Genomic DNA, 14291 nt, shown 5'->3' with positions numbered 1-14291 from the left:
CTGGGCCTTTATACCCTCTTGTTTACTTGATATTAGATCCTTGGACAAGGTGGCCCTCGTTAGCTGACACAATTCACAAAGAGGGCTGACAACTGAGAGCCCTTCCTACACCTAGGGAAGTGAGTCATTCATTCCTGAAGGGGTTATCATGACAGCGTCCACTAGGAATTGTGAGTTATTTTAGAACCAGCAGGCATTGGGAAATGCCTTGTGGATAGACTCCTTGCTTCTGTCATTCCTTTGTTTCCTTCTTTCTCTCCCCCCACCCAGTGTTTTTCCAAAAATAAAGGACTAGGCTGTGAGTTATCATGTGGAAGGAAAAGAAATAATCATTTTTATGAGTCCAACTAATCTTTTAATGTCAAGACATGGGTTAGTTATTATTGAACTCAACAATCATAAGTGTTTTCCATGGAAAGCTTAGCTCCATATATCTGATGACCCAAGTACCCCTTGTGACAGTTCCTATCTATGTGATGCTAGCATCCTGACAGCCAGATGGAATGTCAGGAGGAAGGTCCAGATAAAATTATTTTTTCCTTTGTACTGAAGAAAAAAAGAAAGCATATTTATTGAGCGTCCCCTAAATGTGACATCAAAGATTTTTCTTATCTGGATTAGAAGTTGATAACAAATGAAACAGTACATTGATTTGAAAAGCTTTGTTCTCATTTTAACCACAATTTTTTATGAAATAAAAATTTACTAACCAATGTATAAAAATAGCATTTAATAAAACCTACGGCATATTTATTTGGGCTGCATTGTTGTTTGGACTATCCACGTTTATTTTTTGGACTTTTTTACCTATTGCATTGTTTTGAAGCACCACAAAATAGCAAATGGTGGAGAAGCTGGTAAATGGATATGCAAAATCAGTATATTGAATTGGCAACAGAATGATATTGTTTATTAAGTGCTGATTTTTTTAGCAAGGCGTTACAATAAGACAACCTTACCATCAAACATAGCATAGAAACTACTAGCTGGAAAACTTCTTAGGTCTTTAAAGTTGTTTTCAATGCTATTTGCTTTCAAGGCACTTAGAAGTGTCACCTAAATGGCCCTTAAGAATGGATATTGGCTAAAGGCTGTGAAGTCTTTTAAGATTTTCATGAATTTTTTTTTTTTTTTTTAAGATCACTCCTCAGTCAATTCAGGAGGGTTGTAATTGCTGGCTATACAGCACAGTACAGATTCAGCCCTTGAAGACACACAAAGATAACTCAAGGAACTGATTTCTGCATCTTCAACCACCTTATTCCATTAACTCTTAGAATTAATTCCCTCCAGACATAATTTATATCAAGCAAAAGAATAGGAGTGGGGGGACTTCCTTAGCGGTCCAGTGGTTAAGAATTTGCCTTCCAAAGCAGGGGGTGCAGGTTTGATCCCTGGTCAGGGAGCTAAGATCCCACATGCCTCACAGCCAAAAAAACCAAAACATAAAAAAAAAAAAAGAAGCAATATTGTAACAAATTCAATAAAAACTTTAAAAAATGGTCCACATCAAAAAAAAAATCAAGAGAAAAAAGAATAGGAGAATTAGCACAGCCTCTGAGGCTTTTCGGTGACTGAAAGAGTGATTGCTTTATCAACAACCTTAAGTGTTAGATTTACCAAAAGGAAAAAGTGTCTTAAATTGAACCATTCTTCTAATCCGTGCATCTTAGTTCTGAAAACATGTGAGTAAATATCATGTTGCTGAATCTAATTTGAAAAAGTGAGGGAGGGAAAGTACTGGATTTTTTCCCTCTTAGAAATTACATGTTGTTTGCAGTGTTAGGTTGACTGTATTTTTCTTGTAAAACCTCCTGTACATCAAGAACGAATTCAAACTAAAAATAGAACTACCTTACGACCCAGCAATCCCACTACTGGGCATATACCCTGAGAAAACGATAATTCAAAAAGAGTCATGTACTACAATGTTCATTGCAGCTCTGTTTACAATAGCCAGGACATGGAAGCAAACTAAGTGTCCATCAACAGATGAATGGATAGAGAAGAAGTGGCACATATATACAATGGAATATTACTCAGCCATAAAAAGAAACGAAATTGAGTTATTTGTAGTGAGGTGGCTGGACCTAGAGTCTGTCATACAGAGTGAAGTAAGTCAGAAAGAGAAAAACAAATACCGTATGCTAACACATATATATGGAATCTAAAAAAAAAAGAAAAAAAGATCATGAAGAACCTAGGGGCAAGATGGGAATAAAGATGCAGACCTACTAGAGAATGGACTTGAGGACACGGGGAGGGGGAAGGGTAAGCTGGGACAAAGTGAGAGAGTGTCATGGACATATATACACTACCAAATGTAAAATAGATAGCTAGTGGGAGGCAGCCACATACCACAGGGAGATCAGCTCGGTGCTTTGTGACCACCTAGAGGGGTGGGATAGGGAGGGTGGGAGGGAGGGAGACGCAAGAGGGAAGAGATATGGAGACATATGTATATGTATAACTGATTCACTTTGTTATAAAGCAGAAACTAACACACCATTGTAAAGCAATTGTACTCCAATAATGATGTTAAAAAAAAAAAGAACGAATTCAAAGTAGTTTGTTTAGACCTGATTCACTTTGTTGTACAGCAGAAACTAACACAACATTGTAAAGCAATTATGCTCCAATTAAAAAAAAAAAAAGAATTGATGCTCTTCCTCAACTTGTAGGCAAAAGTCTAAGCAGTTCTTTAAAAGAAACTCTGTAGCATAAACTATCAACATTTTCTAATCTAATGGTCAACTTTGTTTCTCAAAGTGGTGGTTTTCAATGATTATTTTATATAAGAATAGAACTATGTTTTTCTTCAATTATGCAACAAACATTTCCTGACAGATGCCAAGCAAGTGGCACCCATGTGCCATTTCTGGTATCAACACTATAAAATGCCCAAACTTTAGTAAAGGCCTCATTTTTGTTATTTCCAAACTGCCCTCCTCCATCTTCATGAAGGTATTACTCCTGATTCAGGAATAGGTCTATCCATACTTGTCTTTTGGTTTCCTGTCTCAATTCTGCAATCTCCTCTTTGGCCGTTACACTCTTGAATCATTTCAAAATCCTGCCTCCCAAGGTAATCTGTCTCGCTTTTCTAATCTTCTAACTTCCCATTACTCATCATTTCAATTCCTTCTACTGGCTCCCAATTGCTTTGCTAGCCAATTTTGAATTACTTATCCTTATCTCGAAGGCCATTCACCACTCTGCCCCTGCTGACGTCTTTTTCTTTATCACTGCTGAGTCCTCCCTTTGCCCACACTTCTACATGCAAATGCATTTCCAGAGCATGAGAATGCTTTGGATTTATATAATGCTTTTGCCTTGAAGAGCTTTAATCTTTTCCTCATATCTTCTTAGAGAAGAAGGTAATTGAGCTGTGGTTTAAAATTCATGAATGCATCTGGCAGTAAAATTCTGTATTTTGTGTACAACTTATTCTGTACTGACATCTCTAGTCTTTGGCCTCCCATGTAGCATTCACCGATTGCTATCTAAAGGCCATCTTTAGGTAGCTGCCCTGTTATCAGGCCGTGGCAAGCTCTACAGTGGCAAACAATTATTCTTAATAAATCATAGAACCACAGAATTTAAGTTAGAGACAGGGATTTCCCTACATACAAGAATCCAAATTCCCGTTCAGCTTAGAAATCCCTCTCAGAACATTCCTGATGCCTAAAATGGTCTTTTCAGGAGGGAAAGCCAACTTACAAGGACAAGCTCTTTCCTTGTTGCTCACGACTCATTTTGAGAAAAGTATTCTTTGTGCTGAAGAAGTCTGGTTTCCTACCACCTCCTGTTGGGTATCGCATGTCACTTGAGAGACACGAAATAATTCTAACGATCTCTCTTTGCCTTGAAAATACAACCGAGCACAGCCACCATCTCCTCAGTTAAATGAATCTGTTTGGGGTTAGATGTCCAAGTTGCTTCAATAATTCCTCTCGTGGCAGACTTTTTTTTATTTGGCTGCGCTGGGTCTTAGTCACGGCATGCAGGATCTTCAGTTGCAGCATGCAGACTCTTAGTGTGGCATGCATGCGGGATTTAGTTCCCTGACCAGGGATCGAACCCGGGCCCCCTGCATTGGGAATGCAGAGTCTTAACCACTGGACCACCAGGGAAGTCCCTTGTGGCAGACTTTTTGAGAAATTCCACGCTGTTGCCTCATCTCTTATAGAGCAGACTTCACAATCAGGCTTGCTGTCAGTGTCAGGCCTAATGTTGCTGTCACTTACTATTCCAGTCATTAATGTTGAAGGCAGTTTTTTATAACCTTAAAATAAATGAATAATTAATCATCCTCTTTGTCCTTTAATGAATTTGAAAGCTCATATTCATACTGTTTTGGTTACTGAAGTATCCCTAGGCTCAAAGAGTATTTAAAATTGTCATGTCATGGTTCTGACAACATAGGGGTAACATGTAGTCGTGTTTGAGACTGACTTGGAAAAAGACTCTGGTTTTTAATCTGATATTTTGAAGAATTATTGAGATGTCACTGAACAGCATTTTTAGAATTTTCACATTGCTCACACATGAGCACTTCGGGAATTGTTCAGTGAATGTGTCTCCTGAGCACTTTGTTCCTTGACATTATCAAAATCTTGGAATTTATTTTTCTCCCTATCTTGTGATGCCTGGGTAGAACTGGGACGTCACTATCACATTTAGAAATTCATTTCTTTTCTTTGTTCTTCCCCATGAAAATGCTCTATTCCAGTTGGAAAATAAAATAGATTAGGTTTATGTTTTTTACTCTTTTAGGGGTTCTGGAATCCTCTAAGTATCCAATGAGATCTAGCAACACTCTCTTGGAAACTATATGTATACTCATAATCACACGGAGAATTTGCCTTTAATTTTAGGGGTACAGGTGCCAGTGGGATCATATACATGTTACCGTTACAAGGTGCTGATTCCAGGTTAAAAATCACTGATTTGGTTGTACCTCATTTTACATATATCTCTTCCTGAAAAGATATATAAAAATAAAATTGTATTAACAAGTTACGTGTTTAGTAGTTCCATTCAGTAACCTTTTAAGGCAAATTATTTCCTAAATTGATTTTAATTCAAATCTTTATAGAATATTGGGTTTCTTAATGTGAGCACATTTGTATAATCTTATGCTTCAGCCTTTTTCTTCTGAGTGCTTTCTTAAAATATGTTCATGATTAAAAGGATTAAAAATACTTTTTCTCTGTAAACCCTCACCTCTGACCTTCTGCAGTCTTATTTGCAGTTATCGCCGGCACAAATAACTGGTATGGTAGAAGATACATCTTAAGACAAATTTTAATTCTTTAAAGTGTGCCACAATACCTGCATATTTTACAGGTATATTTATACAGGTATAGGTGTATTTGAAATCACTGTTTTCCTTATTTTTAAAAAAAATTTAGATTCCCCAACTTCAAAAATAAGATTTATAAATGTATATTTACAAATAATGTACAAGGAAAGGACAGGAAATAACAACATGACTCATACTTGTATTCAGCATATCTAAATTCATAGTTTTAAATATAATAATCCTATTCTTATTAGGTATAGATAAAGGTTTGATCAGTGTTTTTATAATATTAACCTTAGTTTACCAATATTAACCTATAAATTATTACACAAAAATGATCTGTAACACCAGCTCTATTGTAACAGTCTTTTGTCATGCATGATTTATATAATTTGCTGAACCTGATGAAAACTTCCATCTCGGCCTGAAGGCTGTGGAGATGCTGAGCTGTGTGCAATCTGTAGGAAGGGCTATGGGGCTGACCAAGTACAACAGACGTGTGGAATATATCGTTTACAAGTTTTATCTCTTTTGGTAAGAAACGTACAAAGCCCATCACAGTGTTAATCCTAACTTATATATGCTTGTGAATATTTAACCAGAGGATTGTCAAAATACATTGCTATACATTGAGAACATAAACTTTGGTTTTATGTGTAACGATTTTTAAAATATACTTCAGGAGAACTATGCATTTACATACAGCACTTGTAAGGCAAATTAAATTCAGAATGTATTATGAGGAATATAATATTTTTCTTTCAGTGCAATCAAGAAAAGGGGGCAATCTTTTCATCTTAATTAATTAATTTATTTTTAGCTTGGCAATAGGAGTAAGCCTATTATATTCCTGGATGACCACCAGAATCAGTCCCTAAAAATGCTGAATATCACAATTTGGTGTTTAACAAATAGATTCATACTCATTGTATTGTTTAGTCATAGTGTAAAGGAAGTTACCTCTTCATATCTCAGGGTGACTTTTGTGGTTGACAAGGGGTGGGTCCAGATTGTATGGCACCTGAGCCTTTATACAACTCCAGGAGCCCACTTTAACACAAATACAACATTAAGTAGCAACTGAATACTTATTTAGACTAAAAAAGGAAATCATGACAAATTACAAAGTTAATAAAGCTGACAAATTCCACAGGCGTCAAAAAATCTATAAAATTATGATTTGGGGGGTGCTTTATAGTTTTTGGCTGTGTATTCTCTGATTGTCTCTTCATATGACCATGATTCTATAATGTTTTCTATGTAGAGAATGATAAGACAATGCAATTGTGGGACAGCTAGCAGTAACCTAAGGATACAGGGAAGAAACTAAGAACCACCAAATAATCTCACCAAACCTGAACTAAATGCATCTCTAGTTCAACTTTTAATTAGCCAGATCTCAAAAAGGTCCACAGTCACTCCAGTGCCACCCAACCTAAGGGGAAGCATCAGTGCATAGAAAAAAATCAGTGAGTAGACATTTTTAATGACTACAGTTAAAATATCTTACTTTTGCCAAATTCCCATATCATCTGAATATGTCAACCCAGTATTTCCAGTGCCTTGGAAAGAGGACTGAAACTTTGCCCTTCATGATAAACCCTCTTCTTTGGTGGACAGGAAAATATCTAGACCACAGCAAATTGCCTAAGGAAACAAAGAAGTTGGCCTTACAGTTATACAAAAGTAGTTCTATTTTTCCTAGAGTTTAGCCACCATTTCTCAGATATTTCAATGAAGTTCTTTTCATGCATTCTCCTCTAGAAGTTTTTTTTTTTTTTAATTTATTTATTTATTTATTTTTGGCTGTGTTGGGTCTTTCGTTTCTGTGCGAGGGCTTCCTCTAGTTGCGGCGAGCGGGGGCCACTCTTCATCGCGGTGCGCGGGCCTCTCACTATCACGGCCTCTCCCGTTGCGGAGCACGGGCTCCAGACGCGCAGGCTCAGTAGTTGTGGCTCATGGGCCCAGTTGCTCTGCGGCATGTGGGATCCTCCCAGACCAGGGCTCGAACCTGCGTCCCCTGCTCTGGCAGGCAGATTCCCAACCACTACGCCACCAGGGAAGCCCTCCTCTAGAAGTTTTTAATTTCACAACTTATACTACTTTAATTCACCTCAGTCATTTAATAGCATAATCTTTTGAAGGGGAAAAATAGCTGGGCTCCAGTAAGCTTTAAATGTGCATTTGTTTCCCAGTATTATGACCTGCATAGAAAGAAGTAATACCTTTATGTGAAATGTTCCCCTTGGTTTATTTTAAAACACCAAATGGTATTATGTGATAATAGGATGTAAACCTAATTCAGAGAGTAGAAAATGCTATTTATGATCTGGACTGTCCTTTAGGTTTTTTACTATAGTCCTCAAGAAGCTGAGAATTCACCATTGTCTGATTAAAACACACACACACACACACACACACACGTACATAAGAAATACAAATGCTATAAGCATACATATTGATGGACAGGGTAATTCATCTGAAAAACCTGAAATAAATGCTGATGAGAACCTCTGGACTAAGTTTCAGTGTAAACAAGTGGGTTATTTAAATTCTCTCTCAATATAGAAACTTCAGGTGAACAAGGCAGCCTGACTGTAGGACCATAATTCAGAAACAATCTGTAAGGCAAAATATAGAGGCACTAATTTTGTTGCATTTGCAGCCCACATACTGTAACACTGGGTTTATTCCTGTTATTCTGGCTAAAGATGAGTCAGGGACCTCTAATATAGCCATTCCGAAAAGATAGTAATTGATTCAGAATGTGAGACTGAGAGAAATCCTAGAAGTTTGACCTTCAGATCAGTTTAATTGTAGATCAATAATACATTACTTAGACCAATGCAGTATCCCAAATCCCCACAGTCGGCTGCAAGATAATATTATACCTCAAATAATTTGTTTGAGAGCAGTCAATATAGATAATTTTGTCCTGATGATAATTTGCTGATTCAGGGAACAAACATGCAACATCCAGCCATGATGTAGATATAGCTCAGGCCAGCCCCATAGAATATGGTCACATGGCTTTCCCATTTTCCTATAAATGTCCTATTGGAAGAATAGCTCTTAATGTTCAGTGAAACAAAAGCTTGTTCTAAATTCCCTAGACTTTGCTTCATGAATGATTATACCTATCTTGGCATGAAATCCTTTCCCTCTTGGAGCTAATAACATTGATATATCTTCTAGAGATGCTAGGCATCATCAGTACTATGGGGAAAAGAGGGTGGGCAAACTCTGGTCTATGGCTTTGTGTGTTATTAGTGAATTATGGTTTGTTAGAGTGATAAGTCATGATTAAATAGTCGCATGTTAGGAAAACTTTGATCCAATAAAGAAAACCACCAAAATTTTACCAAATGTAAAATAGATAGCTAGTGGGAAGCAGCCACATAGCACAGGGAGATCAGCTCGGTGCTTTGTGACCACCTAGAGGGGTGGGATAGGGAGGGTGGGAGGGGAGACACAAGAGGGAAGAGATATGGGGATATATGTGTATGTATAGCTGATTCACTTGTTATAAAGCAGAAACTAACACACCATTGTAAAGCAATTATACTTCAATAAAGATGTTGAAAAAATAAAGAATTAGCTACATCTGGATACAAATTATAGAGATGTTTTGGTAGCATCCTCACTTGCTTTCTTACAATGTATTGGGATAGCATGAAGAGATGTAAATGTAAATTGATGCTAAGTTGCATGGTGTATATGAAAAGAGTTCATTTTAGCAATATGCTACCCCAGCAGTCCATTTTAAATCACATTAATTTTTCTTTACAAAATTATTTTAAAAACTCCATTGAGATAAAACCATATTCAATATGCTGCATGTATATTGTATAATATGCAATATATTGCATGTATTTAAAGCATACAGTGCGACAAATTTTGATGTATATATACGTCTGTGAGAAAATTACTAAAATCAATACAACAAACCTAGCTATTGCCCCTAAAAGTTTTCTCTTGCCCCTTTGTTATCCCTGCCTCCTGCCCTTTGCTAGAAACCCCACCAACCCAGCTGATGGATGCTCAGCTGAAGACTGGAGGGGAGCCATTGGGGACGTTGAAATTGTCTGCCTGGGGGCCCCTCTGTCGCTCTGCTCAGCAAACTCCACCTGCCCTGACCTCCCCACATTCCCAGCTCCATCGCCTCGATTTAACCAATTTGCTAACAAGCATTGATGTTGCTCCTAACTTGTCGACATTGTTCACTTGTTTATTTCCTTAGTATTAATTTGTAGACAAGTTGCTAGATCAAAAATAATGTCCATTTAGTATTACAATAGTTCTAACCAGATTAGCCTCCAGAAATCTGTCCTTTTTTTCCATCGATATATTACTGTCTCCTTTCAAAAACCCTCTCCAACCTTTAGCATTTTTTTAATCTTTGAGATCTTTTCCAAAAAGATCAATATAAATGAATACCTCTGTTATTTTAATTGTCATTTCTTTAATTATTAGTTCGATTTCAACTTGTTTTTCAGCCTTCTGGTGAGGAAGGGGGATTCTTTGCCTATGTACTTTGCCTAGTTTTATTATGTATTGGCATGTTCATCTTATTTTCTAATTTGTAACAAATCTTCTTAAAGGTTCCTTTTTCCCCCTTGGATAATTTTGTCACATTGTAAAGGAATCTTGTTATATTTTTTATTAAAATAAAATTGAGTTTATAGAGAAGTTGGAGAGGGTTTGATGTCGGAATATGGTATGCCTTCTGCAAAGGGAGTTCAGAGGTGTGGAGGGAAGAGGGATTGAGAAGGAACCTAAGGGAACTTTTAGGAATGATGGAAGTGTTCATTACCCTCCTTGTGGTTATGTTTTCATGGGGATATGCATATGGCAAAACTTGTCAACCTGTACACTTTAAATATGTGCAGCTCATTGTATCTCAGTCGCGGCTCAATAAAGCTGGTATTTTAAAAAGTGACACCAAGCATTCTACCCAAAATAAGAATTGAGTTTGAAAATAAGAATTAAGTTTGATCAGAATATTTTTGTGTGTCATCTTGGTTAGATTTCTCCTGTCACAGTTACAATAGCTTTCTAAAATAAATGGGGAAGCCAAAGAAAGTCACTTTCACCTTCAAGATTAAAAAAACTGAACCAATAAAATAAGTGGTTCTGAATCAGACTCAGTCTAAAAAAAAACCCTGAATAAAAATGACTTCTGGGTGGCATTATATGGGAATCATAGTCTATAAATCTCTGGGAATGAAGAAGAGAAAGCAAGAGAGAGGTGCAGGATGGCTTTAAGCCTCATCCATGTAGTTAAAGAATGATAATGGCCTTATAATAAATTTTTAGAGCTTTTTCAGTATTGAGAAAGAGGCAGACTTTAAAATCTTTCCTTTTAGTACAAGAAGTGACTATTTAATGATTCCAAAAAGCAGTATGAGCTTGAGTTGCACCCATACTTATCAGGCAGGATTTATGGAGTCGAAGGTCACTGAAGAGTACAAGAGAAGAACAGGTTACTAGGAAAGGGTTCCAAGTAATATCCACAGGGCTGTGAGTCAGCCAGGGCTTAACAGTTTGTCCCAGTGGGGCAGCAGGCTGAGTTTTCATAGGAACAGACTGAAAGTCTTGTGCATCGGCTCAGCTATGCAGTACAAAGGCAAGACTTTTATCAATTTTCATGAAATGACTTGAAAGTTTCCATGCCGTAAGAATGAGATAAACTTTGAATTAACAACTTAAAGTTTCATGATTAGAGGAAGGAGAAAGAGAAAGTGGAGAAAGAGGCAGTAAAGAAAAAAATGATGCAGTTGAAAGATAGTGGGAAAAACTCTGCTGTTGGAGTCTGAAGGGCAGGGTTCAAGTCCCAACTTTGATATTTATCAGCTGTGAAACACAGAAAAATTATTTAGCTTTTCAGAACCTCAGTTTTCTCCAATCGGTAAATTTGTAATAAAAACATACACACCTTTTAAAGTTATGGTAAAAATGTCTTGATGCAAGTGTAAGTATTTTTCAAAATATAATTCTACCTTCCAACAATGTTTTTGTTTCCAGATGCACTCTGATTTTAAGTCTACAATTGTTTTCCTTCCTCAATCAGCATCCTCCATCGTGAGATCAAAGCTATTCTTAAAGCTGAGGTGTTAATGTTTAAAAATAAAACCAAAAAAAATCTGTTACATCAAATTCAGTAACTTTGGACAACAACAAAAAGAAACTTTGATGTGTAATCCCTATCCCACCACATACTCATTATATTTTTAAAATTTGAGGGGTGAAAGGAGAAGGTAATGGGAGCAAGCAGATGGGCACGTGATAGCAGAGTGAGTATCGTAAAATAAAACTAGATTTTATTGCTTTCGTCTTACATGTATAGATCTGAGCAGGTCTCTGTCATAGGATCCTATTATAGCTCTACCTGTGCTCTGCCCATTGACTGTTTCTACCAGGATGCCTTGAAGCCACCTCAAACACAGCATGTTCAATTTGGAACTCATTATCTTCTCCTCAGTGTTCAAGCTAGAAGCCTTCAGGCCACCCTTGACTCTTCTCTCTTCTGAAATCTCTCCTCTGCCCCATATGGATCAGTCTCCACATCCTGTCAATTCCACCTTCTAAATGTCTTTTCTGCTCTTATCACTTGTGCTTCTGTTGCCACTGCCTGAGTTTAGGTTATAGGCTTCTCAGTGTTTGGTCTCCTCTCTCGCCCAGTGGATCCATCCCCCAAATTGTCACCACCAAGAACTATCATTCTAAAATACCAACTATCTTTCCAGAACTCAAGACTCTCTCTCCTCTATAGGAATTTAACTTTAGGGTGTATTCAGATAAATGAGCCAAGATATCTGTTAAAAATATGTTCACCTCAATATTGTTTATAATAGGAAAAAGGGAAAGAACCCCAAAGAGGGGACCAGTTATACCAATGGTTCTTCCAATAGACTATAAAATAGCATTAAAATGGTACTACAGATCTGTAATGAATATTTTGAAAAATCATTAATGTTAGTTATAAAAATCAAATTCCTGAAAAATGTTCATAAAATTGTAGAGAATATATTTTACTATAAAGAGAGATTTCTGGTGGTAGAATTCAGCAGGAATTTTTCTGGTCCCAACTTCCCCCAAAACCAAAAGCAAAATGAAACTAAAACAGAACAAAAACCCTCCTATGTGGCTCTTTATAAAAAGTAATACTTTTGGTAAGAATTTCAGTGACCATCCCAACTCCCACAACTCAGCACAGCAAATGTGAAATGCCATAAAACAAATTCACTAATGCCTTAAAAGTTATGAAAACCAGGGGCTTTGAGACATCCTGTATCTTCCCCATTTTTTTCACAAAAAATTTTTGTACAGTCTCTCACATAAAATACCACGTGGTGTCCTCAATACACTATGGTTTACTCCATCTATTCATAACGGTGTTTTCTATTTATATTTCTTTAAAAAATAACTATGTTCATGTGTATCTTTGAAGGCCAAAGAAAAATAATGCTGTAAAGATTGGGGGAGAGAGGAAGGGGCAGACAAACCCTGTTGTTTCCTTGTTTGGTTCTATATTTGTCTCTCAACTAAGGCCCCTGATAGGAGTTAGTTATCCTCAAACACTTATATTGGCTGATTCATTGTCTCTTAAATGGCATTTATAATCAGTTTTTCAAAACGGTAGTGGGATCTGGTGTTGCATTTAGCCTTGCTCTGTCAGAAGCCTTTGAGACTAAGGCGCCCGTGGGCATGTGTGCATGCACGCGCGCGCGCGCACACACACACACACACACACACACACACTGTAGCTTTGCAATTTGCGTATGTTTTGACACTGGTGGGACTATTCATTGTTTTTACAGAAATGCCGTTATTAAATTCTATGTAGTGTGGTATGTTAAAGGTTTGTTTTTCATTTTTTAATAATCAGTTGTCTCATAGCAAATATCTTAATCATTGTCAAGGAAAAAACTGATTAAACTTTAATCTCTTCTCAAATCACTTCACTTTCTATTGATATGATGTTTTCCATCTGCCCCTCTCCACACCCCCATTTCTCTTTTATATTATGAAATATAATAGAGATGAGTAATGACATTAAGTTAAGTAGTATCAACTATTTATTGGTGTAAATATCTACACACAAAGATTAATGGAGAATTCTGAAAAAGACAGCTAAATAGTTAATACTGGCACTTTTGCTATTTCCATGGTGACTTACTATATATGAAAGATAGGTCTTTCAAATGTATAGAAGAATAGGATTGTAAAATACTCCATGGTAAATAGTCTTTAGTGCTTTGAACATAAATATTGATTTTTTTCTGTTATAGATAGCTGTATGTATTATATATATTACTCAAACTTTATTAGTTTTGCTTTAGAATTTTAAAAATTATCAATGTATGTTACAATCTTTTTGACCAAAATCAAAAGTAAAGTAATTATCTCAATAGTAAAAAGAGCCAAACAAACAACAGCAAAAACCTCTTTTTTTAAGGGGATATGGTGAGATGAGAGGGATTGTGATTAAGAAAATAGGCTGTGGGGTGTGATCAGTCTGGGCTCAAACCCACTTTCTAGAATTAACTAGCTGGATAACTTTAGGCAACTCACCTAAACTATTAAAGCGCTTGTTTCCTCCTCTGCAGAGTGACAATAGTAATAGGACATAATTGATCATGTCATTATGAGATAAAATGAGGTAATGCCAGGTAAATTGATTGACAGTGTGCTTGGTACTCAAAAGGTATTGATATTTTAAAATAATTTTTAATATTTCTAAGAGCCATTATTTATAGATAGTAAAAATTATGCTTGCATTGTACTTTACAGTTCACAAAGTACCATCACAAACATGATCTCATTTTATCCTCACCATAAACATGACATAGAGAAACTCTAAATGAATCTCAGGAAAGATCAATGACTCATCAAAGTTCTACAACAGGACTAGGACAAAGTACTTCCTGTGAAGGTCATACCGAAACTAATTGATATATCTATATCTATATCTAATCTATACCTA

General features: G+C 36.5%; 1 protein-coding gene and 1 non-coding gene across 5 annotated transcripts in view; one reads left to right on the top strand and one right to left on the bottom strand.

The window, feature by feature from the left end:
* PDE4D (phosphodiesterase 4D) overlaps positions 1–14291 on the top strand; it is a 721935-nt gene that overhangs the window by 101776 nt on the left and 605868 nt on the right. The window lies entirely within an intron of this gene.
* Positions 4061–4133, bottom strand: TRNAG-CCC (transfer RNA glycine (anticodon CCC)). The gene has a single exon. It is a non-coding gene; the product is annotated as a tRNA-Gly (tRNA).

The sequence above is a fragment of the Eubalaena glacialis genome, chromosome 4 (genome assembly GCF_028564815.1).
Source record: "Eubalaena glacialis isolate mEubGla1 chromosome 4, mEubGla1.1.hap2.+ XY, whole genome shotgun sequence".
Lineage (NCBI taxonomy): Eukaryota > Metazoa > Chordata > Mammalia > Artiodactyla > Balaenidae > Eubalaena > Eubalaena glacialis.
The sequence above is the reverse complement of the archived record's forward strand: the minus strand, read 5'-3'. Positions and strand labels throughout refer to the sequence as shown.